Genomic DNA, 25722 nt, shown 5'->3' on the forward strand with positions numbered 1-25722 from the left:
ACCCTTGTAATGCAGAGGTCAAACTCTGTGCTGTGAAAAATTAGTGGCATTATATTTGTCAAAAACGAGTCAATCATGGCTTGTATCATGATAAACAGCGGGGTTAATCATTGTGTATGGTTACTCTAAAGCGTTTTCAGAGTTATGGATATTGATGGCTCTGTCCTTAGGATAGATCATTATATTTGTGGCACCTGGCCACCCTGATGATAACTTATTTTAAAGGTCCACAGACCCTTTTATGCTAATATTTAGTTTAGGTGATCAATGCATAAGTCCCCCTTTAAGACCAGTGACATACTATCACTATATGGAGGGCAGCCTATTCAATGGTTGAATTGAAACAGCCGCAATTGACATGCTTTGGATTCCAAACTGCAGCATATAACTTTTACCTTGCAGGTTTTAATGCTGAATGTGGATGGGGGTATAAGTCCCTTCCACTGTGCTGTGACTGTTAATTGCTGCAGGTTAGCTTTCATTGTGGTTATCCTGCAGCAATTACACAGTTCCCTCCCTTACTGCCCACTAGTTTGTGTAGTTATATAGGACAATTATAGCAGCAGTGCAGAGCACACAAGGAATTATCTAGGCTAGTGGCATGTGACCTTGCTCAGTCTGTGAAAACCAGATTCCACACAGTACAACTCCTTGTATCATGGCGATGCAAGTGTCTTTACACTTTGCCTCAGGGAACAAAAATGCTTGGTGCAGCCCTGGACTGGGTGATACTACCATCATACACTAATACAAGTCAATATACAAGCTCTTCACTCACCCTCCTCTTCGTGACGGCATGCATGGATCAGACTGAGACCCAGGAGGAATCCAACATGTAACAAAAATGTCCACCACTCTCCGATGAGGTAAAATCATAGTCTAACCTATGATTAGGGCCATGTAGGCTTAAACACGTCTATTGTCTCCACAGATGCCAGAATATGGGGATTTGTTGGCCTAGGTTGATGTATTTTTTAAAAAGTTGTTAAACAAGGTTTTTAACTCATCAGAGAGTGCTGGATGTTTTTGTTACTCATCATAGACTAATGGCCTATCCTTTCAATGAGTCATCACTCTTAAAATTAGAAAAGCACCCATCCTCCCTAAATTGAATATCTAACCAAGGCTACATTACACAGCTGTATTACATGACACAACAATATGGGGGATGTATGTATGGCCCCATAAAAAATGATGGCTTCATGGAGCGATAAGGTACAGCACTGTACTGCTCCATACACGGGAAAAGATAGGACATGTCCTATCTTTCCCTGTGATACGGGCCATGCACAATGGATCGCTATGAAGAGGGGAGAGATCATCCCTCCTCTTCTCCATTACATCTGACGTATGCCTGCCCGGGCATACATCAGTGTAAATGTAGCCTAAGTGTATAAAGTAAAACCGTAAACCCCTGTTTTTCTGTTTTTTTTTTGTTTTTGCGGTCTAAAATTTATGTTTAGAGAGATGAATATATGTTTTCTGCAGGGCAGATCATACTCTAGGAGCCCTATAATGTATTTCATGAAATGTACTGACAAGCTTGAAAAAACATTCCAAATTCTGTGCCAAAACAAATGTTATAGACAACAGTTCTGTAAACTCATTAATGCATTTGTTGAGTCCAATATATAGTGTAATTATAATCCATGCTGTACTGCCAACAGTTTTCGTATATGCATTACCAGAAAAATGTCACAACTCACAGCTTTTATTCTCTATTCCAACAAAATATTTCACAATATAGATTTATGATTCTGTTTGCAATATTTCCTCCACATATACTTTACGGCCAGAACTGATATCTAAAATAAGAATTCAAACTAGATATATATCACCAAGTATTGCATTATATTACCAAGTTACCATTTTATGGCAATGTACACCATCTCTACAATGAAACAAATCCAGCCATTGGCAACTTCATATAGCTATGGTAACCTGTAACCTCAACACATGTCGACTGCACCAAGCTTATCAGATACAGGAAATCTAAAATCATAGTAAAAATGTTTTGGTCATAGATACTGTAATGCAGCACTTGCCAATTTCAGTTCCAGTAATACACTGTTATTTCTGTTATAAATTACTAGCCACTTAACCTTTTGAAAACGCAAAGAAAATTCTTGCAGCTTGTAATGTTCCGGTCTAGCATCACTGTTTTTTTTTTTACCCTTTCACACCAATGCCCTTTGACGTTTTTTGCTCCCCTTATTTCAAAATCCATAACTTTTTTTACTTTTCTGTGTACAGAGCTTTATAAGGGTTTATTTTCTGCTAACCAAAATTGTACTTCTTAGTGGTGATATTTAATAATCCATGCCGTATACTGGAAAGTGGGAAAAAATTCCAAATGCAGAAAACTTGACGAAAAAACACTTTTGCATAATTTTTTTTGTGGGCTTGGTTTATATGGTTTTCACTGTGCAACCCAAATTATATCTTTGCTTTGTTCTTTGGGTCGGTGCGATTACAGGGATACCAAATTTACATTTACATTATTGTTTTATTAGGATTTACAAAAAGTTTGTTTATTTTGAAATATTCTGAAGCTAATAACCATTTCATACTTTGGCATGGAGCTGTAGAAGGTGTCGCTTTTTGCAGCACGTGATGACCTTTACATTGATACCAATTGTGGAACTGCATGACATTTTGGGAAAGAGGGGCGATTTGAACTTTTTTTAAGTTACAATTTTTAGAAACCCTAGTGTACTTTACCCCTAGGTTGGTCTGCTTAATCTTACTATATACTTCAATACTACAGTATATGGTGCTTTTGTACACGATCTACTAAAATGTGCCGAATGCAACAGATGTGCAGAAATGACAAGTCATCAGGTCCTATATAGAAGCAAGGATTTCATGGCAACTGATTGTTGCTACCAGATGACGTCACGGGGTTCAAAAATGACAACCAAGATGCTGTTCCAGATACATTAAATCGTGATCGGTGCCAGCACACCAACGTACTATTTTGGCATTTGCGGCAAGGGGTTAAATAGAGACTTAAGCCTTGACATCATGTGAAAATCTCTCTCCTGCAGCAGCTTAAAAAATGTGTCTCAGCTGAACGTAGCTGGGACCAGTGATAGGCTGCTGCACTCATGTGCTGTTGACGTGTTCCCTGTATTCAAACAAAGACCAGCAATTATGTAGGTATAGAAAAAAAAAAAGATTATTTTGTTAATATACTTCTGCTAATTAAAAATATAATTTTTGACACTCCATTAAAGGAGTTATATTACCATAACAACTCATTTCATATAGCAGGTTGATTATTTTTTTTTTTTTATTCAAAACTCCATTATGGAAAGCCCCTTTTTTTATTAAAAAAAAAGTGGATGACTGATGCAGGATTGGCTGAATTAAACTTTTTACACAATAAAAAATCCACAATAGTCAGGTGGGCAACGATGGCAGATGATGAGAAATTGGAAAGAATGAACTGCCCCCACCCCTCAGGACTCACTATACACTCCTAGAAGGGAAACAGGTAATATAATTTTTCATCCCGAGTAAAAAAAACTGTATGTGCAGCAGAGGCCATACTAGCATATGGTATATGGATGTCACTGTATGGTATCCATCCCCAGCCTCTGCTGAAAATACATTGTGATTGTTACAGTCAGAGACACCCAAAATAGCCGCAACAGCCAGTCATTTGCTTTTTGGTGGAAGGGCTGTTCAGTGAGATACGTTGCATCCCTTTACTGTAAGTGTACATTGGGAATGCTTCCAAAGTGAAGTGTATAAACATGATGTGAATGTAGCCTCAGGCTGAAGATTTTCACACCAAAATTTTGATGGCCCAAAGAATTGTAATGAATGAGAATCATAAAACACAACTTTCTAGGTCTAGTTTACCTTTTATTTTTTAAAATAATGATTGGTAATTCTAGTTAGTATTAAGTTGTAATTTGTAAAGTAGATGCTCATTTTTAACAATTTTTTCTTGATGCTATCTAAAGCTTCAGTAAAATATTTAAATATTGTGACTCATGTGTTCCTATGCATATGAAGGTGTGAACTAGAAATAAGTCTTTAATTCTAGAAAAAATTTTTTAAAAAGCCAGAGCCTGTCATTGCGTTAAAGAGATCAACAAGAAATATCATCACATCATAACAGATACTAAAATCTGCTCAATGATAGTGAAATATCCTTTTTTCTCTATTGTAATGGGCGGTGTTCCATATACATACTTTAAAACATTTTTTCACTTACACTTTAACATATGTACAAATTAACTAATGACATAGATTTACATTTCTGTGTGTGGATTCAGTTCTTACTACTTTTCACAGTTTTATTGATTCTAACACTGTAAATGCCTTATTTAGTATGATCTTGATATGTTGTTATTGTAAATTAACAGTCTGAATAAAAGTTATACCGGTACTCTATCTATCCGGTCATACAAGAACCATGTTTTATAGATGAGAAAACCATAGCATGCAGCATGTATTTTAAGACTTTTGTTTTTCATTATTTCACTGCCCTTGCACCCGTCATTTTCTGAAGTGATTGATGGCATTACAGAAATAGGTGACACAATGACAATTACTGAAATAGAATCTAAAGTGGATTGAAGGTAAATCTTACATGGAAGCATTGAAGAGGACTTTTTCATTTAATAACACCTTTTTTGAGATTTATAATTTTTTGGAATTCCATGAAACCTAGAAGATCACCTTTATATAAAAAACACTCAGTACATAAAATAATAATAATAGTGTAATATGGGAAATGAATGCTAGAAATTCATATCAGCAGACGTATGGATGAGTAAGCAATCCTCACACAATATGCAAACATCCAGTTTATTTCTATCTTCCATGTATAATTTGATCTAGGACCAATTTCTTTAAATCTTGATCTTATAAACACATGCAATGCAACATCCTGGTGGCAAACCAGCAGAAAAAGAGTTGCCCAATGAAGGGTGTTGAGTAGACCTAAATCTTTATTAGAAGTTTGTGACCAGGGACAGCTCAACCAACCCCCCATCCTCCCACTGTTAACACAGCCTTTCACTCATTAACTAACTGAACTAAATCTTACATGCGGCGCCTTTTTGGGGGCGAGCCTCACCAAACTTGGGGGGGAGCACTCAGTCATATTAGGGCCGGTGTGCGCCTGGCTGCAGTGATTTAAATGCGGCTGGTGACTTTGCCAACAGCATTTAAATAGTTAATACCTGTGATAGGTGCCAGAACAGATATTGTGTGTTACCCAACCAGCATTTTAAAATTTGGGTTTGGTGGAAAATTACTTTGCATCCCAGCATGCGCCATGCTTATATGAATCTTCTTGGATTATTGGATAGGTTCGGTTTTTAACCCATGCCCTGCTTGCAGGTGCCACTCTTGAGAAAAATCTGTACAGTTTAAACAAGCATTGGGGTGGATGTCAGACGGGTTGTTTTGCAGCCATTGTGCTTTATTACGTAAGTACTTGTGTGTGTGCCAGTGTTATATAATGCCAGTTTTGGTTCAATGCAGGTATCTCACTTGTATATATAGAATGAACCCTTTACAGGAGCATGTGAGTGACAAAAAAATTATTGTTGGCATTCAGAGGGTTAACATAACACAAGTTTATTACCAAAGTTTGACAATATGCTCTACCCTACATATGTGTTCAAAGCACTTAGATCTTGATTTATCTATTTAGACTATTGTCCTTGTGTAACGTGCATCTAAATTTGCATATAATAAATATTTTTTTATTCACAGTGATTGAATCTTTCAATATGATGGTAGCTAATACCAATATTCATCCCAGAGCTCAGTAAGTGTATGATGGGTGATTGAAATAAAAAAAATTGTAATTGTAAAAAATTATTGAAGCAAGATTGGAGTTTTGGATGTAGTTTTTAGAGTAGTAGAGGGGGTTGTATACCAAATTTGTGGACATTTAGAACAACATTGGTTCAGACCCATTGGGTTCGAACCTGAACCGAATCTTTTGAAAAATTCATTTCAGCTTTTACAAGTTGTATCTTGGTTGATTTGCTCACCTGTAGGCTACCAACCATCATAGTCTGCATTACAGGTTATCTGTTTTTTGTGGTAGCATACTGCTCTAAAAGTTTGCCTGTGATTAATGCAGGGTGCGCCAGATTCAGGATTTCTGGCACCCGTTCTTCATTCATTTTGAGCTCCCTGCACTGCCCTGACAGAGTTCACCAACTTTATGGTGCACCTTTAATATAGGGCTTGCAACAAACTTCTAATAAATCTGATGCATGGTCCAACTGAGCACCGGAATGCCCCTCCATTTGTGTTGCATGAGCCCTATTGTATCTGCGCCACAAAATGGTTGTGTGTGACACAATTGTGGTGAAGACACTTCTTAAATACCTGTGAAAGCAGTTTGCAACCAAAAGATTGTGCAAAATCCGACAGAAAATAGGTACACTGCCCCTAGTAAATGTGCCCCTATGTGGGTACTTCTCGCGCTGTGACATTACCCTTTTACCGCAACTTAACCCTATTTATTTGTGCATTATATCTCTCAGTAGAAGGTCTTTGTACTGTGAGCATTATCCTAATCCTGTTGTATCCCTCTTTGCATTTTTCCTGTATGGTGACATCATTGTGAATATTGTCTGACTGTTGACATCACTATGTCCACTATCCCATTACTTTGGCATGACTTTGTGCATTATTCCTGTACATTATTTAGGCTAAAATAATCATAAGATAAAGAGAAACTTTAGCCACAGCTTTCTATGAGCCCCATGGCAACTTGTCGCTCCTGTGTATGCATTTTAATATTTGAAGAAGCCATTTACCTCACATGGCTTGTATATCAATGTTTTATGTTGTATTGTGAAACTCTTGTATAACTGCACAGAAATAGTGCATGTGTGATTTTGTATCATCAAGGACAGAGAAAAGTGGTTTATTGAAAGACTCAAAAGAGAAGCTCAGAGAATTACAACAGAATAATGCAGAAATGGGAAAGCTAAAGAACATATGAGCATGTACCTCCTTTGTGTTCTACTACGAAAACACAGATTGAAAGAATTAAATCTAACATAATTACAGTAAAAAAGCCAGACACAAAATCTGAATTAGCAATATTTATACAAAGCCAATGCTGCAAATTAATATTTTTCTCCTATTTCTGTCATGAATCCCAAATTAGAATTAGCATAAAATGGCTTATAACAATATAATCACTCAATGGGGCAATAATGGATGAATTTCTTCATAACATGGCTCAATGGCAAGCGTTTTGAATTTTGCAATATAGTTGGATTCAACGATGAGGAGCAAGGATTGAGATAAAGCCAATTCATTTTAGGCTGATCTAAATTTTCTGTGACAGCTTATCTAGTGAGTGTTCATTCATCAATATATGATATGATATCATGTGCTGAGACAGGCAAGGGCATAACTATAGGGGGCCACAGATGGAGTTCATCCATCCCAAGCCTCTGCTGAAAGTACACTGTGGTTGTTACAGTCAATTTGAGACACCTTGAATAGCGTCAGCAGGAAGTTACCCTAGTTTTTCAGCACAAAAACATTTGCTGAAAACCCAAACTCGTCTTATACTCGAGTAATATAATATAGGTTTTAATAGGGTTTTGTGGTAAAATTAGGGGCCTCGGCTTATACTTGGGTCGGCTTATACTCGAGTATATACGGTATTTGGTTTTTGGTGGAAGGGCTGATCAGTGAGATACGGTGCATCCCTTTGCTGTAAGTGTACATTGGGAATGCTTCCAAAGTGAAGTATATAAATATGATGTGAACATAGCCTCAGGCAAGATTTTACACCAAAATTAACACGTAATCTGGACCATGTGCAGATGGCCTAAAGAACTCTAATGAATGTGAATCATAAAACACAACTTTCTAGGCCTAGTTTATCATTTATTTTTGAATAATGATCCAGTTATAACTGCTAAAATAGATGCTCATTTTTTCCAATTTTTTCTTGATGGTATCTAAAGCTTCAGTATTAACATACTGTGACAAGTTCCCGTGTGTTTTTATATTTTTCTTTTAATTGTTTCTTTGCATATAAAAGGAGTTTACCGTCTTCAATTCTAGAAGAAAAATGTAAAAAGCCAAAGACTGTCACTGCGTTAAAAGGGATCAGCAAAAAATATAACCACATCAAGTTTATAACAGATACTAAATCCTGCTTACTGACATCGAAATAAGCTTTTTCTATATTGTTATGGATTGTGTTCCATATAGATACTTTAATAACCTCTGACATTTGAACTAATGACTAATAAATTTACATTTCTGTGTGTGTGGCTTCCGGTTCTTACTACTTTTCACAGTTTTGTTGATTCTAACACTGTAAATGCCTTATTTAGTATGACCTTGATACGTTGTTATTGTAAATTAACAGTCTGAATAAAAGTAATACAGGTACTCTATCCGGTCATACAAGAAACATGTTTTATCAGGAACCTAAACAACTGACGCTTACAGACCCTACAAAGTGACAGGGGCAACTTACTTTGTCTGTCAGCTGCTTGATGGTGGAGAGGACAGAAAACAGGAAAACTGAGACCAGTGTTCACACCAGAACACAGTTATGCATCAAGGCAATGAGACTAATACAACACTGAGAGACTAACAACAGCTATAGACAGACAAGTATAAATGTGCCCCAACGTCTTTCTGTCATGTACCTATCCAGCAAACAGGGAAACCACAACCAGATTTGGTGCAAGCTGTCAGACTGGGTAAGTGGTGGCAAAATCACCCTGTGACATCCCTGCAGGCTCTCAACTGCCTAAAGCAGTTAAGCCACCCTGAAAAGGGAAAACCTGCTATCAGGAACCTGACCAATGGACCCCGAGAGACCCTACAAGGAGACAGGGACAACTTATTTTGTCTGACAGCTGCTTGATGGTGGAGAGGACGGATAAGATATTTTTTATGCGACTATTGTTATCAAATTACAGCGAGTTGAGCGTTTCATTCGTACTTTAAGGAGGACAGATAACAAGAAATCTGATATAGACTGGTGTTCACACCAGGACATAGTAATGTGTCAAGGCAATGAGACTAAACAGAGACCAAGAAAGCAGGGACACACTGAAAGATAAATGAAAGATACCTTCTAATAACTCTTGCTAGACAGGGCCGGGCTGCAGAGAGCTAGGTATGGCTAAATCAATCACAATACAGAAGCAACCTTAGCCACAGTTCAGAGACCCAAAACATAAATGGAAATGACCACCTAAGCAGGGGCGTAATTACAGTGGTAGCAGCCATAGCAGCCCCTATGGGGCCCACAGTGTCGGGTGCCCCATCATCTGACCTGACACAATGAAGAATGGAGGATATGCACCATTACATGCACATGCCCAGCATAATACGTATATAGCATATACGCGTGATATGTATATGGCACTGTCTATATGCACATGTTTATTTATACGTGATTGTAACTCGCATGTGTGAGTATACTAATATGTATATTTTTTAAGTGAGAAGGGGGGCCCCATGCAGAAGCCTGCTAGGGGGCTCTGTCTCTCCGGGTTACGCCACTGCACCTAAGCTACACTCTGAGAACGGAGGATGACTTTGGCAGGGATGTTACTATTACGCTCAAGAAACCATTAAATGTAGGGTTAATCCAGGCAGCTATCTTATATTTTGGAATAATGTTTTTATCATTATCAGTGCCAAGCATGGTATTCATTTGTTTAGGCAAGAGAAGGAGAGAGGTCGCCTGGGCCAACGTTGCAGTGCATAATTTCCAATAGGCTATGCTTCCATTAAAACAAGTTCCCTGCTCTGTCCCGCATTGACTTAAAATTGAGCTTAAAATTAATAACACATAGAGAGACATCAACAATTAGGTGTGTTATAATTCAATTACTGGCTTTGGTCATTGTTTTATTTTATATCTTATGTATAATATGGATTTCATGTTTTACAATGTTTTGTGTGGTTGTGGCAGTCATTACCTTGATAACCATCTTACTTTCTCAATAGTATTGCTCTACACCATCTCTGTAGTGCTCCCCACCATGCAAACTGAATAACCGACCAATCCTGCTGGAAGCATAGCAGTAACATTGTACCTTTACCATGTTCCCTGTGGGAAGCCCTGGAGCTTCAAGTTACAATACAAGTGGGTCCATTTGCTTTTATCCTAATAAAAAAAAAAAAAAGGTAGTGGCATCACAATAAGTAAAATAATATAAATCCCCCCCTTATTTTTTTCTCTTTCTAGTTTCCTGTCAGTCTAGTTCCTTATTTAGTTCCAAATAAGTCTAATTTGTCTTAGTTGGATTATTAAATTGCACCTCTGCCTATGGAAGACGCAATTTTTTTTTAGAGGGTCAAACATTTTTGCACAAAGGTTGCCTGTCTTGGTTCGCGAGAGAGAACGAGAAATTTAAATCAGAAGTAATAATAGAACTCCCCCAAGGTTTCTATAGATAGGACAGCATATCATATGGAGGCACACACAATGGCCCACATTTATCAAAACTAGTGCTAACTGAACTAATTGCTGTTTGACTGAAGAGTGCAGAGTGTGCCACATTCATTAAAACTGGTACATTAATCTGCTGCCCCCTGCACTGCTCAGGAAGTGGGCACCTTTTCTGGGGCACTTTGTTCATGCTGCAAAATTGTGGCACAGAAAATTATGGCTCATGTCGGACAGAATTGTGGTGCACGGTCCGACAAAGCACTAACACGACCCTTTAAGTGCACATTCATAGTATCATAGTATATAAGGCTGGAAGGAGACTCAAGTCCATCAAGTCCAACCTTCAAGAATTAAATAAATGTTTTATCCCCATAACCCGTGATATTTTTTCTCTCCAGAAAGGCATCCAGGCCTCTCTTGAACATGTACATAGAGTCCGCCATAACAACCTCCTGCGGCAGAGAGTTCCACAGTCTCACTGCTCTTACAGTAAAGAACCTTTGTCTATGTTGATGGTAGAATCGCCTCTCCTCTAGGCGTAGAGGATGCCCCCTTGTCCTGGTCACAGGCCTAGGTATAAAAAGATCTTTGGAGAGATCCTTGTACTGTCCGTTCAGGTATTTGTACATTGTAATGAGGTCTCCCCTCAGTCGTCTTTTTTCTAAACTGAATAATCCCAAATTTTGTAATCTGTCATTGTATTCTAATCCCCTCATTCCCCTAATAATCTTGGTTGCTCTCCTCTGCACCTGTTCCAGCTCTACTATATCCTTTTTATACACTGGTGCCCAAAACTGTACACAATATTCCATGTGTGGTCTGACCAGGGATTTGTATAAGGGCAAAACTATGTCTTTATCATGAGAATCTATTCCTCTCTTGATACATCCCATTATTTTATTTGCTTTAGCAGCAGCCGCCTGGCTCTGGTCACTAAAATTAAGTTTACCATCCACCAATACCCCCAAGTCCTTTTCAGCTCCAGTTTTACCAAGTAATTGACCGTTTAGAACATAATTATACTTTTTGTTTCCATGGCCCAAGTGCATAACATTTTTTCTGTCTTGTCAGACACAGTGCAGTCGTGACAAAGAACTGGTGCAGGCACTTTATAAATACATGTGCAAGCAGTTTGCACATTGTTTTCAGTGCAAAGTCAGACAGAAAACTGGTGCAAACACTTTAACCCCTAGGCGCACCAGGACGTTATACTACGTCCTTGCGGCTAGATACTTAGCGCACCGGGACTTAGTATAACATCTAGCTTCTGGGACCCGCTCACAAACGATCATATTAACATACAGCTTGCAGCCAGAGGCCTTAGCAGAAATGTGATGTCAAGATTACATTTTTTCTGAGACCAGCATTGAAGGATGGTGTTGCATAGGACCAGGGAAATGGACCTAGTTTTTTTTATACTTCTTTACCACTTTAAGACACCTGGGAACAATAATAAGAAAATTTACACAACCAGATAACAACTTTGATGCAATATAAAATACATTCCAGGAACCATGCTGCCTCCTACATCCTCTTTGTACTATGTTTTTCTCAGACTACCTATTGTACTGCTTCCGATTCAAGTATTGGTTTCTCAATTCCCTATGAGTAGCTTTTTTGTTAGTGGTCAGGTGCACTGTTTTCTGACAACTTTTTTCATAGTCAGAAGTAACCTTTTATCAACTTGTTTTACAGTATTTTTTATTAGATTGGGTTTTCCTTTACTTAGCTAGCTTATCATTAGGTCTTGGAAGTCCATAACCCTGACTCACTAACTGTGCTTTCTTTAAAGGCCCCAACCACCACTCACTTAGGCATTAAAAGTTTAGACTTAACTTAATAATGCGATTCCTTTACATATAAACCTATAGAAGTGTTATCCAATAAATTGAGATCTACAAGAAAAAAAACAATAATTGATTTCAATATTGTGTAACATTTCACATAAAGCACTAATGATTTTGAAGCTCTTCCTCACTATATAGCTAAATCAATGTATTGAAAAGACTGTCTTGACACAGAACCAGATAAGGGAAACAATTACCTTTTAAATTGTAATCATCAAATTGTCATAATATTGTGTGTGCTGCCTGATGCACTCCACAAAGTGATTTCTTATCTGGTATTTTTGTATGGTTATTTGGGCCACTTTTCATTCAAGCAATATACAAAGGGAGGAATTTATTAAGCCTAACATGTTGATCCCCAGTGTTTATATGCACAGGCCTCTTAGTATATGTGGAGATGAGCTCCTCTGGTGGAATAATATCTCCACCAGGTTAAGCCTGGTGGAGACGTCAGCCGTAGTCTCGATCATAGCGGAAACTATATATATAGTAGGGCAGGCATTAAAGAATTAATAAAACTGTTGGTTTTGGGATGTTTTACATGCCTTATCCACCAGAACGGTGGTATCTTTAGATAATCTGAAGGGCATTTTTGCCATATTGTTAAAGAAAAAATTTTAGATATTGGGATAAATTGGAATGAATTGAATGAACACTGGATACTGGTAAAGTTTTTTTTGGGGGGTAGGGGCTTGGGCCCAGGACTGCGCCCAAGCCACTTACATTATTGGTACTGCTCTGGTCCACCAATAATTAACCTCTTGTGATGTGCAGAGCTCTGCTCTAGTCATCTGGGGCTGAAGTTCTGTGTCTAGCTATAAATATCCTGGCCACAGACAATTCACACAGACACAGAGTGTCTCCCCATACTCCTGTGTGCAAACTACGAAGTGTTATTATTGTGCAGGGATAAAGGGAGCCTCTTACTGAATGTGACGGTTCATAAAATAGTTTTACTTTGGGGGTCACACTTTTAGTTTAGCCCAGGGCTGCACTTTGTCTAAAACTGACCCTGCTAATATCAGTAGTGACCCGGATTGTTTACCACTGGTATTGTGTTTATCCGTTTGTATATTTGTCTTGTTTTGTGTCTGCACTTTGGAGTAGGAAGGGACCGTCTTTGTGATTGTCCTGTTTCACCTAGGTGATTGTCAAAAGGCTATTTTTGGTACAAATGACTCAAGATGTCTTGTCAAAGTGGTGTCATAAATTTCTCCCATTCTTTTAGCTGTTTAGCACCTAAGACTTTTTTACCAACTGTTAAAAACCTGTAATCTCTTTTCCCATTTTACTTCTTGGAAAATTTTTGAAAGGTAATTTAAAATCTGAATGCATACATACATTTTTCATTTTGTTTGAGTTAGTTATGTGGTTTTAAGAAGACATTTCTTTAGTGTAAGTTTTTGTACATATTTCTGAACTCCATTATATTTCAAAAATGTTTTCCAGCCATCATTTAGCAGTGAAATTTGATTTTCATTAAGTGTTATCAAACTTAAACTGATTATTACATTATTAGTTTGTGTCAGTGCCTGACTATTTTATGCCAAAGTTTTGTGAACATATGTATACAATGTTTACATACACTTTAGGGAAACTCAAAATGGCTCAAACTTTTACAAATATAAGGTGGCACAAATCCTACTATATCCTTATCAGCAGAAAGTTTATTCTCCTTAACACACTGAAAATTTATGATTCCTTGAACAAACTCGTTTGATATAATTGTAAACCCTTTAAAATCTCTTCAGAAATTGCTTTTCACTTGCTTTATAATTGCTGCAAATGCATCTTGCCAGAAATGTGTAACAGATTGTAGATCGTTACTATGCCACATTCACTATTCTGCTGATAAATGCCCTTGACTTAGTATTTTTATGTTTGTTATTGAATATAATAAAAATCCAGCAATGAAAAAGTGGAACTCTCGCAAGTGGATGCAAAGGAAAATCTGGCACGTTTTGCTAATTTCCAGTTCTCCCTACATTAGCAAGTGGGTGGATTTTAGGAAAGAGTAAGTGTTTAGATTTGGCTCTTTGCATTGATTAACATTTTTTCCCATCTATATTTTCAGCTACCAGTTACAGTAGATTAACAACATAGTCTAATAACAACAAAAGAAAACTATTAATTACCATTTGACCCACTCTGTCAATCTGTTTTACCACAAGTGCCCATTAAACAGCTATTAAATTTCTTTCTCCTACACAAAGTCCTAATCATCATTTCAGAGTATTTTTTCAGACAATAGTCCAAAAGTGCAACTACTGCCTTTATAAGGAACAGAAGAATAAAACAAATTTGTGCTGAATGTGGGAGGGATAATTTGAGAAAATTAGTTGGTCATCAATCCAATCAGTTCTTCCGGAATGCAGTAAAAAAAGGTTTCTTATGTTTCTAAAATTTAATCAAATCACAGCAATTATTTATTTCATGCTCACAGATAAAACTTTTCAATGCAGCTACATAAAGCACAAGGCATACAGATAAATAAAAAAATGCAATAAAAAGTATGCCATGGGGGTGGTTTCACACATTTTAAAATGTGCTTTTAAAAAAGGGGTTGTAAAAATTAGTCAGATTATAGCCTAGCCCATTAAAGGGATTATTTCATGCAAAAAAATCCCCTCAAGTTTAGATTATTTTCTTCTTGCTCACCTCTTGACTAAACCAGGCATGCATTTATAATCCAAATTTTGAATCCTAAAATAAAACAATTTTAAAAAATAAGTAAATCAGTCTGAAGTACTTTGTGGGGTCTACCATGGCAGTTCTGGCCCTTTGGCATATTGAACACCCCCTCCACTGCACTTCAGCTATGCCCAACACTTCACCTGTTGCCGGTTTCTCCTTTTTCCTCACAGTCCTGCACACACTACTTATGGGTCTTGCAGAGACCAGGGAGGGGAAACTGGAACCGTGCTAGCTGGATGGTAATCAGTCAGGGAAGGTGTCCACCCTTCCAAATAAATATTAGTTTACTATATATATATATACACACACACACACACACCATGTATAAGCCAAGATTTTAAGCCCAATAAATTTGCTAAACAATACCATTGCGGCTTATACATGAGGGCATTTCATAGATGGGAAGACTGGGTGCAGGGCTGGGTGCTGGGTGCAAGGTGGCTGGCTACAAAGTCATCAATTAGGGCAGGGCATCATCAATTAGGGGGGCTGGCAGTAGGTAATTTCATTTCTAGGGGCTCTGTTGCAGGGACTTTCATTAATAGGGGCCCTGCTGTATAGTATATTATTACTAGGGGCCCTGTTGCAGGGCATTTTATTACCAGGGGTTCTGCTGCAGGGAATTCAATTACTGGGGGAGGCCGCTTGGCATTTCATTACTCGAGGAGGCCATGACCAATGTGATTCCCACCCTAGGCTTTTAAAATAAGTTTTTCCAGTTATTTGTGGCAAAATTACTGGCCTCTGCTTATACACTGGTCGGCTTATACTTGAGTATATACGGTATATGTTGCTTTATTGATGAAGCGTTTTAGAGACACACAATTTTCATCAAATCAATGCATGTGGCATGTATAGCTGAGAAAGGTGAACTGACCCCTACCCAAATACTGATCACCAAGTGCAGTATACACACAGTTTGTTGGGCAGCTCCTTCTAGAAATTTAATGAAAGACCCCCCAGAAATTTAATGAAAGGCCCCCCAGAATTTAGGGATAAATAGGTGTCTGAACCATTTAATTGTGATTCATCTACCTTAGAGGAGCGCAATCTCACTTTTGTATTTCCTAATACTAGATAACATATCACTCTGGCAGCTGCATTGCAAATCCAGGCACCAGATTTGAAGAGATTATGAGGCAGTGGGCTAAACTTAAATGCAATGAGTGGTTTAGTTTATGTACTGGAGCCAGATTACATCACCCAAAGAACTTCAGACTGATTAGAATATTTTTTATAATGCATATGAAAATAAACCCTCACGGAACTAAAACATTGGGGGAATGTAGCATAGGGCCAACTAACCTCTGCTTTAGTGTCCTAAATGCCCTGAGAGTTCCTTCATAACATAGTTCAGCCTTACAAATGGCAATTGTAAGAGTTTTGAATACAAGGCCCAATATGCATCCCCCAAAAAAACAAACAAAAAAAACCCCAAACCTCTTCTATAAACAGCATCTGGCATTGCATTACAGCATCAATTTCTGAACTTTTATTCCCTTGTTCACCTGGTACTGGTGTCAGACACCCAATTTAATATTGATAATCTATCCTTTGATAAGTCATTTTAAATCATGACTGAGTTGGAGCTATTTTTTTATGATAAAAAAACACAGGTGGCTTGAATGTTAATATCTGCAGATCTTCATTTTGATCAAATAACTGCTTACTGTAGTGGTCTACATGCAATAGATTCTATTAAAATAATGGGTGTATAAATATGATTCTAGCCAACTCCACATTCTAAAAATAAATAGGAAAATAATAAAAATAGAAATATATCATATGTTTTGCTAAAATATTATTACATTGCATAATGAGATCTTGCATTATTGCTAGGAAATTACTTTAGAGAAACCAGTGTTCCAGTCTGGCACTTAAAACAAATACAAAGACATTACATTGCTCACATAAAAGAGCAATAAAACTATGTCTAGCTCATATATTCCCCTGTGCTTGGCAGAGAAGGTATCCTAGGATGCACTGCCTATAAGCAAGCTTAGCAAATGATGTAACAGAAAAAAAATCATAACCCATCCCAGGCTACAGTTACCTAAATATGATATACTGCTGCTGATTGGAGACTGGGAAATAAAAGAAAAGCACATTTCACAATAGAAAAAACTTTTTTTTTTATAAAAAAAAAAAATCTGTTAAAGAAAAAACAAAAATATTTTTATATTTAGTAAAAAATTACAGGCCAATGTGCATTGGGCAATAATATAACAATTGAATTTTATACAGACAAGTGTACTGCTGACTTTAAGTATTACCTAAAACATGTAAGAACATTACATTTAACTAAAATTAATTCATTTTTAAAGGGAAGTTGTCATCAGAAGTAATTTTTCTGGCTCCCCCCCCCCCCCAATGTCCCCACATAGAAAAGTGTACGCATTAGCAAAGTGTTTTTACAATAAAACTGAATTTTTCCCATAAAAAGTAAAGTTAGACGAAAGTTGACCTCTATATGAAGAGCAGTGTCCCATGGAAGTGGCCAGAGGGAAAATTGCTCCGTTATGCGTCTATTTTAAATAGGAGAAAAATGGTTGTTTATTTTATGGGAAATAGATTTCCAGAGTATGGAGGGGGTAGGGGGGGAAGAGACCGCTTGTCACTGTCCACTCCCATGGGACACTGCTCTTTAGCAGAAAAAACATTATGGACACATAGGGGAGCCAGATAAAAAGCACCTGATGGCAGGTTTCAAGTTTTAAGATATCTACCACTGGTTTATAGTGGTATTCACCCTTAATGTTACTGGATGGTTCTTAGCAGGGTAAATACAGCTATAAGTTTATTAGGAGCAGTGCTCCTGTAGTTTGGTTAAAAAAAAAATTACTTTAAAATTTATGTAAATAAAGTGCAAGTTCTCTGGGGGCCATCACTAGAACCCTTCTAGTCTTCAGAGCTATTCCCTGAAGCACAGCTCCCCATCCTCTGCTCCCTCTCCCCCTCCCTCCCTGCCAAAATCTTGCAGCAACAGTGAGCACTCTATGCTGCTGCAAAGTGCTCTGGGGAGGGGGAGGGGGAGAATTTATTTCAAGAGCCCTTTCAGTCTCCAAGCTTCTACGGGTGCCCCCTGCAGAACTTTCACTTGATTTACATGAAAATGAAATTAAAAATTTTTAACTAAACTGCAGGAACACAACTCCTTATAAAGTTAGAGCTGTGTTCACCCTGCTCAGAGCTCCCTGTGGGAGAGGTGGAGGGGGTTTTCAGACTGAAACTTTGATAGACATAACCATGGAACTCATCCTCAATATCAGAATGGTGGAAGGCCAATACCTAACAACCCCAGAGATTAGTTGTTCTCAGCCAGGCAACTGAATTATCTCCTATTCCAATTTATGTAATGTGATCTGCAGGAACCTGGTCCGACCACCACACAGAGTGTGGAGCTATCAGCGGTTTTATTTTCCATTTATGAGCTGCATCTGTGGGGGTTGTCTGTTGGACCCTCACCAAGCTGATATAAAGAGCTTATTTTATGGGCATACCTTCAATAATTTTTGCCAAAAAAACCCTACAAAGTCAAATAAAACCTCATATTTTCAGATTATGAAATGAAGTAGAAAGTACACTTTATGGACATTCATAAAATTATGGTATGATTGTTGCTTTGATATAGCCCCACTCATCTTGAAATGCTTTCCAGAGGATTTTTTAGTGTATCTGAAAATGTGTGCCCATTCATCTGAATGAACATTTGTAAGGTCAGGCACTGATGCTGGATAAAAAGATCTACTGCGACTTGCAATCATTGTTTCAATTCATCCCAAAGGCTCATCAGTTTGGTCTAATGGGAACTCTACTGTACATCAAATTGAAAACATTGCTACTTGACAAGGCTTGACACAATGTAAATCTTTCTATCTTTTTATCCAGAGATCTATGGATATCACTGTTCCTTATAACAACCTCCTATGCTGCATCCATAATATATGATGCTTTATCTAGAACTATATTAGGAAAAGTAATAACGGACCAACGTCAGACCATTGCTGTACATTACAGTTACCACCACAGTCCTTGTGTCAGTTTACTTTCTTAGACTCCTCTAACAATGGAAGTAGCTTTATCCACAAAGTCACTGTACAGATATTGGCTCATGATGCTTCATTTATGCTTCTGCACAGAAATAACCCAGTTTTCTTATGTATAAATAAATAGTTTTCTCCTTTACAGCTTTTCATTAGCATTTTAGCTGCTAATTTCCAAATACTATAGAAAATTCTAACCAAAGACACATTATGCGAGGCTGCAAAATACAAATTAATGCTGTTTAATTACAGAATTGAGATTGGATATTATGCTGCAGTTTAGTATGTACAGAATGGCTAGGGAAGAAATTTCAATAAGCCGCAAACCCTCTAGTTATAGTTCACAACCATTGACACAAGTATAGAATATACTAAGAATTTGCTCAGAGTACATGCTGTAAACAATGCTGAAACTTGGGAGATATTTTTGGACAGGGAACAATGACCCATGTTCAATAAAATTGGCATGTGCATGTATTAGCTTGATAGCGGGGCACATGTACTGTTCGGGATACAGAAGAATTGTGATTTTATGGCTAGCAAACATAGCATTAAAAAAATCCCATTCTGATTATTTTCTAAAAAGCAATAAGACATGTAAAGGGTGGGGTTACTTTAACCACAAATCCAATTTTAATTATTAATTATCTGGCTCTTAGTGACAAAGGGAATCGGCAATAAGGTAAAAACCTGAGTGAACTGTAACACCGGCTAATAAGGAGGTACTGAAAATTGGCCGTTTGCAATATTATTAGATGAGGCCACCAGCATGGCAGTTTCAAAAAAGCTTCATAAGAGGCAACAAATTGAGGCACATTTACTAAAAACAGTGCAAACTGCAGTATTTAGTGTGCAGTGGGCGACAGATTCATGATTTGAGGCGCCCGTGCTTCTTGAATCTGTCACCGAGTGCACCAACTTTTTTTGTGCACCTTTTAACAGGTGATGCAACACATTTCTGTCAAACTCTGCATGATAAATGTGGTGTGCGGTCCGACTGTGCACCCAAATTTATGTAGTGTGAAGAATAGTTTTGCCGCAACACAAAAGGATTGCGTTCAACACATGTGGTGCAGACACTTCTTAAATACATGTGCAAGCAGTTTGCAAATAAAAGTACAAAATCCTACAGAAAAGTGGCACAAGGACAATAGTAAACGTGCCCAATTTTCTTGGACTTGCAATACTTTGCCAACGTTTTTGACATTTTCTGATTCATGTACCATAGATCCTTCCAAGTCTACAGTAGTCTTTAATATAACAATATCATCTGGAATCAGAAGCTCAGTTTCACAAATGTACATATTCACCACCATTATTCATTTCCAGAAGAAACACTGAACTATCAATAAAACCAACTTTTTTTCTGCACAAATTAGTAGACAAATAAAAAAAATGCCTTTAATATTGTTGAATACACATTAAAAATTAGCAAGATGAAGGAGGTATGAGTAACAAGCGTCTCTAAGAAGCAAAGCACTCTACAATTGTCCACCTTGTTATTAGTCCTCTCACTTTTCATTCCCATCTCCTTGCGTATGCTTTACATTTTTTCCGATGATCTCAGAAGCTTTCTTCATACTTCCCAATGCCATTTTCAAGAGTTTCCTCATGATGCATCAGATCTTTGGGATTTTCCCCACCCAGAAAAAAGATTCAGCATTTTCTTATAGACAGACCCGCATTCCAATCACTTTTACTGTCAAGGTACAAGCACAGATACGGATGCTGTTGACCGTTTGAGGTGTGACGAGCAGAAGTCGGGTCGCCAGATACCTCCACCAATCAGTCAGAAACTGCATCCTCAAGTACCAGTAACCGCCCCTAAACATCTGCCTACAAAAGCTTGCATCCCCCTTCCACCACAACTCCCTCTCCAATTCCTAGAAAAATTATTATGTAATCTACATAAACGGTTGAAGACCACTCCCATACAATATTACTTAGATCTTAGTCTGTTCACACCTACCTCTTTCAACCTTATGCCCTTTATATCTCCACATGCACAGATACTGTCCGAGTATACCTTTATGTAACATATTTTCCCTCTTGGCAGGACCATTTAAAAAAAAAAAAAAAAACTACTTTTTTTCTGTGTCATCCCAGTTTTTTCTTATATTACTAAGCATTTGCAAACCAAACTCTTTGGTCTCTTGTTACTCGGTTACATTTTCATTGTGCAAGTTTCCTTTGAATAGTATAGTGCTGTGTACATGTTGACAATATATTATAAAAAATAATTATCTCCAGGCTGCAGTTTGCACAGTATTTCTGATTTTAGTTGTATTTTGCACGGAAAATTAATGTACAAAAATCACCTATTATTTAAATGAACTTAAATCATTAAGTTAAACTTTGCTGAAAGTGATCAAATCAGTACATAAATTTCATGTAACACCTTACAGAAATCGACTAGACTTATTTGGACCACCAGCTTTCGTTATAGGGGAAGCATGAAATATAAAAACATTTAGTAAAACTGTCTTATATGGATACAAATCTTTTTATTATTCATAGTGACAAACTGCAATGTTTAGGTTTCTGAATCTGGACCTCAGCCAGAAGTTTGGGTTTGGCTTCAGCTCAGACCTGACGATTGGTACTGGTATGTTTGCAGGTTTTAATTCTTTACATGCCACTGGCACATGCACACCACCATTTACTCTAGGATCGCCACTCCCCACTGACATCCCAGGGAACAACTATCCTCGGTTGGCGTACACACACACTGATTGTGGGTGTTATAGGTAGGTATGAGTGGGTCCACTTATCCTTTATTATTTGATATCCAATAATGAAATATAAAAAAGCTTTTCAGGACAGAAGTTTTCAGGACACTATACATAGGGAAACCATTCTGTAGAGCATGTTAGACGTTTTCTTGACAAACCCTATGTTTCAAAGATGTTTGTCCTCCTATAAATGAATTGGCCATGATTATTTGTGTTCCCATATCTTCTTTTTAATCCCTCATTCTACAGCGTGATTTCAAGAATTGTGTAAAGGATGGTGCTATGCACAACCAAGCAGAGCACCAATAAGCAATGCCCTGGCTTAGAGAAGCTCATTTACATTTATTTGATCAAGTAAATTAAAATACAATACTTCCTTTAAAATGACAGAAAATATGAAAATAGAAAAAAATATGTTTGGAAACCTTCCAATGCAATAATGGTATTTCCTGCATGGTGAATTAATAGCCAATAGCCTCCCTTGAAATTTGTTACAAAGATGGGTAAAAATACAATACAAACATAACCACCTTATCTCGCTTCATGCTTTCAAAGATCTCCTATAGACCTTAGAAAATCACTAGTTAGATACACTAGTTTAGTTAGATACAGTAGCTTATCGGACTGTATCATAAAACAGAAAAACTGCTTCCCAACAGAGAATGTTTTGATGAATCTTTTTCTTTATAAAGTGAAGTATCTGAATTTGAGATTTCATTACATTATCAAATGAAAAATATTGAATATATCTACCACAGGCCATAATTCAGTTATTTCAGAGTAGCAGTGAATTCATGCCAACTCCTTCTCCAAATGGGAGTCAGTATAATAAAATGTTCAATTAGGATGAACAAAGCAAGAAATTGTGATTTTTTTCTTTCATACATCTCTGAATAGATTTTTTTCCTCGTCTAACTGAGAAAGTTATTTTATAGTGTGAGAAGTTTCAAATGCCACTATAGTGACAGCTGGTGAGGAATGGTTAAAACTTCTGCACATTTTACTATAGCATTTAAAAACAATTATAAATCCATAATGCAGGTTTAAATAGTTACTCCCTTCAGCACCAATTGATGTTGGCAGAGAAACTTAAAAATGTTTTGCTCTTGGTTTCTGCAGAAACACCAGTGGAATTGCTATTGAAGGTATACCAATATTTATGCTAGCACCGATCATGGGTGTTAGCGGTGGGTGTGAAAAGCTGGTTGATGGACTCTGCTCAGCAGCCTATCATGCAGCTTTTCAATTTGAGCTTGACGCTACTCCATGCCCCATGTAGCCTCTGCAGAGCCACCCCAGAGTATATCCATTCCGCCTGTGGACACAGTGGAATGGGCCATGCAAGGAGAGTGGCTTTCACCACATTGCTGTCTGAAATGAGCAGAGGCACCAGGAGCTTCTGCACATGTGCAGAGCCACCCTCTGGCTGCTGATTTGTGCCCCATTTACAGGAGGCAGCTCTGCAGAGGCTACTCAGGGTGGGAAGTTGCCCTGGCCCTGAAGCTCCCAGAACCTACACCATGCCCGAAAAGCCTCTGCAGCCAATTAGCATAAAATAAAAAAGTTGGTCATGTTTTAGAAAATAATAAAAGTTGATTATGGACGAGTTAGATTTGGGGATCATACCTTTAGGATCTACAAAGTAAGTAGATTCCTGATAGTAGATTTCCTTTAAGTGGACAAAGAAGTAGAGGGCCGATTGAGTGTGCACCAAGGAGTCCCTGTCAGAGTTTAAATTATGGGCATTGCTGTCATGTAACAAATTGAAATATTGTTCAGTATAAGTCCCATCCCCTCTGCAACAGGACATAGAGCAACAGAGTAAAGTTATTTTTTGTTTACAGGAATGGGAGTGAAGATCAGGTTCCCCATACTAGTTGACACTGGCGACTGCTCTTAACACATGGTATGAGTCCCTCTCTGGTGTTGGATGCCTTCACATTTGATAAAGAAAAAAAAAAACTATCCTAACCATTAGCCAACACTATAATCTGTAAAACAACCTAAAAGAGGACATGCCACTCAACTTACCAATACCCTTTAAGTCTTTCCTTCTTCCTCAACTTGGATGGGGTAATATGCCAAACCCAGTCTGGCAAACCAGATGTGTTTCGAAATGCCTTTTTTTTTTAAATTAGGGAATATGTTTTTCAATTTTATTGATTAGGGAAATACAAGGAAAGGAAGGTGCCTAATATAAAATGTATAAAGCTGATGCCCTTGCAGAACTAAAAGGGAATATGTCATTAGGGAGGTTATTTTTACATGATGACACCTTAAGCCATGTTGATTTCAAATATGCCTTTGTGGTGCATCTGAATAATTTGAGTGGTTTTAAATAGATTTTTTAACATTACATGGCTCCCTTCCAGCAGTGTGTATCCCAGGGATGGAGGGTGTATCCTCCCTTATCCTCACTTACTGCCCAGCGTCAGCCTCTCCTTATGTTAGATCACTGCCACAGGCAATTCTCATTTGAATTGCCCCCCACATGGGACTCACAAGACACTGTTGACAGGGAGGCAGGTAATGTTAATGAGACAATTCAAAAATCACCGGAAGGATGTGCTGTGAAGGCATTTTTAAAATTAACATTCCAGAGGCTATTGGAATATGTCACCGTGTAAAAATTACCTTCCTGATGACAGGTTCCCTTTAAAAGGGTACAGTTTAGATTTATTGCCAGCAACCAAATTGTAATTACGTACAATATGGCTCTTTTCTGTCACATGGTCAGTCCTGGGCTGGAGTACATTGTCCAGGACTGATCACCTGAAAGTAGAAAAAAAAATAAAAAAATAGTATACGGGGTGCATGAATTTATTAGTCAAGAAATAAAAAAAGAACTCTTAAATAATACAATGACCTGTTAGGAGTCACAAAAAATGAGAGAGTCATTTTTGGATTTTCTAGATGGGCAGTAATAATGTCCCACAAGACCAACTTATGATAGGGTTTTCTAGACACTTAATTAGTTATTTGTTTGAAGTGTGAACTCTCTAGGACTACCTGCTCTATGTTTTGCCCCCAGTACATGCAACAAATCATTGGTGACCAATAACCAATCTTATGCCTAGAAACCCAAATAAATACATTGTTCGCCAGCTTTCAAAATGCCCTTTAAACAGCTGGCACCACACAGTTGACTTGTGATGATGTACCTGTCTATGGGATATCAATCGATCAATCCATAAAGGGATATCCTGGCATGACCCTTCTCTGTCCATCTCTTATTTACAGATAATTTAAACCCAGTATTTAAAGTTCTTTTTCTGCATAAAGCTGAATCTCCTAGAATATCAAAGGACCTGACACTGTCCTGGATAATGGGCTGGTGACAGCTTATGGGCCTAAAGCCTAATGACATGTTCCTTTTAATGATGGTAACAGAACAACTCTAAGTAGTACTATGGCAGAAGAGAAATGCTTAATTTGTTTAGATGGTAGGAACCTTTTCCCTCGATCCATAACATCTTAGTTAACAGAAATTTTACAACTGTAAACATCATTGATTTGTTTTTTGAACAGCATAAACCTGTCATTATTTATTGATTATTTTGCTACCTGCAGAAAAGTGTGATACGGCTGAACTGACTGCCATTGGGTTTGTGTTCTAATTAACAAAAGTGATATACAGGCAACAAATAGCCTGGCGCAGCGTGGCGCAATATCCAGCACAGCGCCAATTGTACAGATGATGCCCATTAGATCTGTGTGTATAAATATATGTCCATATAAGTGATCTTACAGACATCCACTCCATCTAACAATGAAAAGTTTCTAACTTTTTTAACCCTTACAGGCCACTTATTAGAACCCAGCACATTTTCTTAGCAGTTTCTGGACAGACGAAGCAATACATGGTTCTCTACCTTTCAAGTCTTGAATTTATTACAAATTGCTATTTAATGACTACATCATTACGGACGTAAGTGAGATGTACCGGTATGAGATGCACTAAAGCACTTATATCTTCATCCTTA

The 25722-nt window shown here is 37.7% G+C and overlaps 1 protein-coding gene across 12 annotated transcripts in view; it reads right to left on the bottom strand.

Annotated features, from left to right (window-relative positions):
- Positions 1–25722, bottom strand: part of TENM2 (teneurin transmembrane protein 2) — a 1545179-nt gene that overhangs the window by 1498069 nt on the left and 21388 nt on the right. The gene's annotated exons all lie outside the window — the stretch shown is intronic.

Source organism: Engystomops pustulosus, chromosome 4 (assembly GCF_040894005.1).
Source record: "Engystomops pustulosus chromosome 4, aEngPut4.maternal, whole genome shotgun sequence".
Classification (NCBI taxonomy): domain Eukaryota; kingdom Metazoa; phylum Chordata; class Amphibia; order Anura; family Leptodactylidae; genus Engystomops; species Engystomops pustulosus.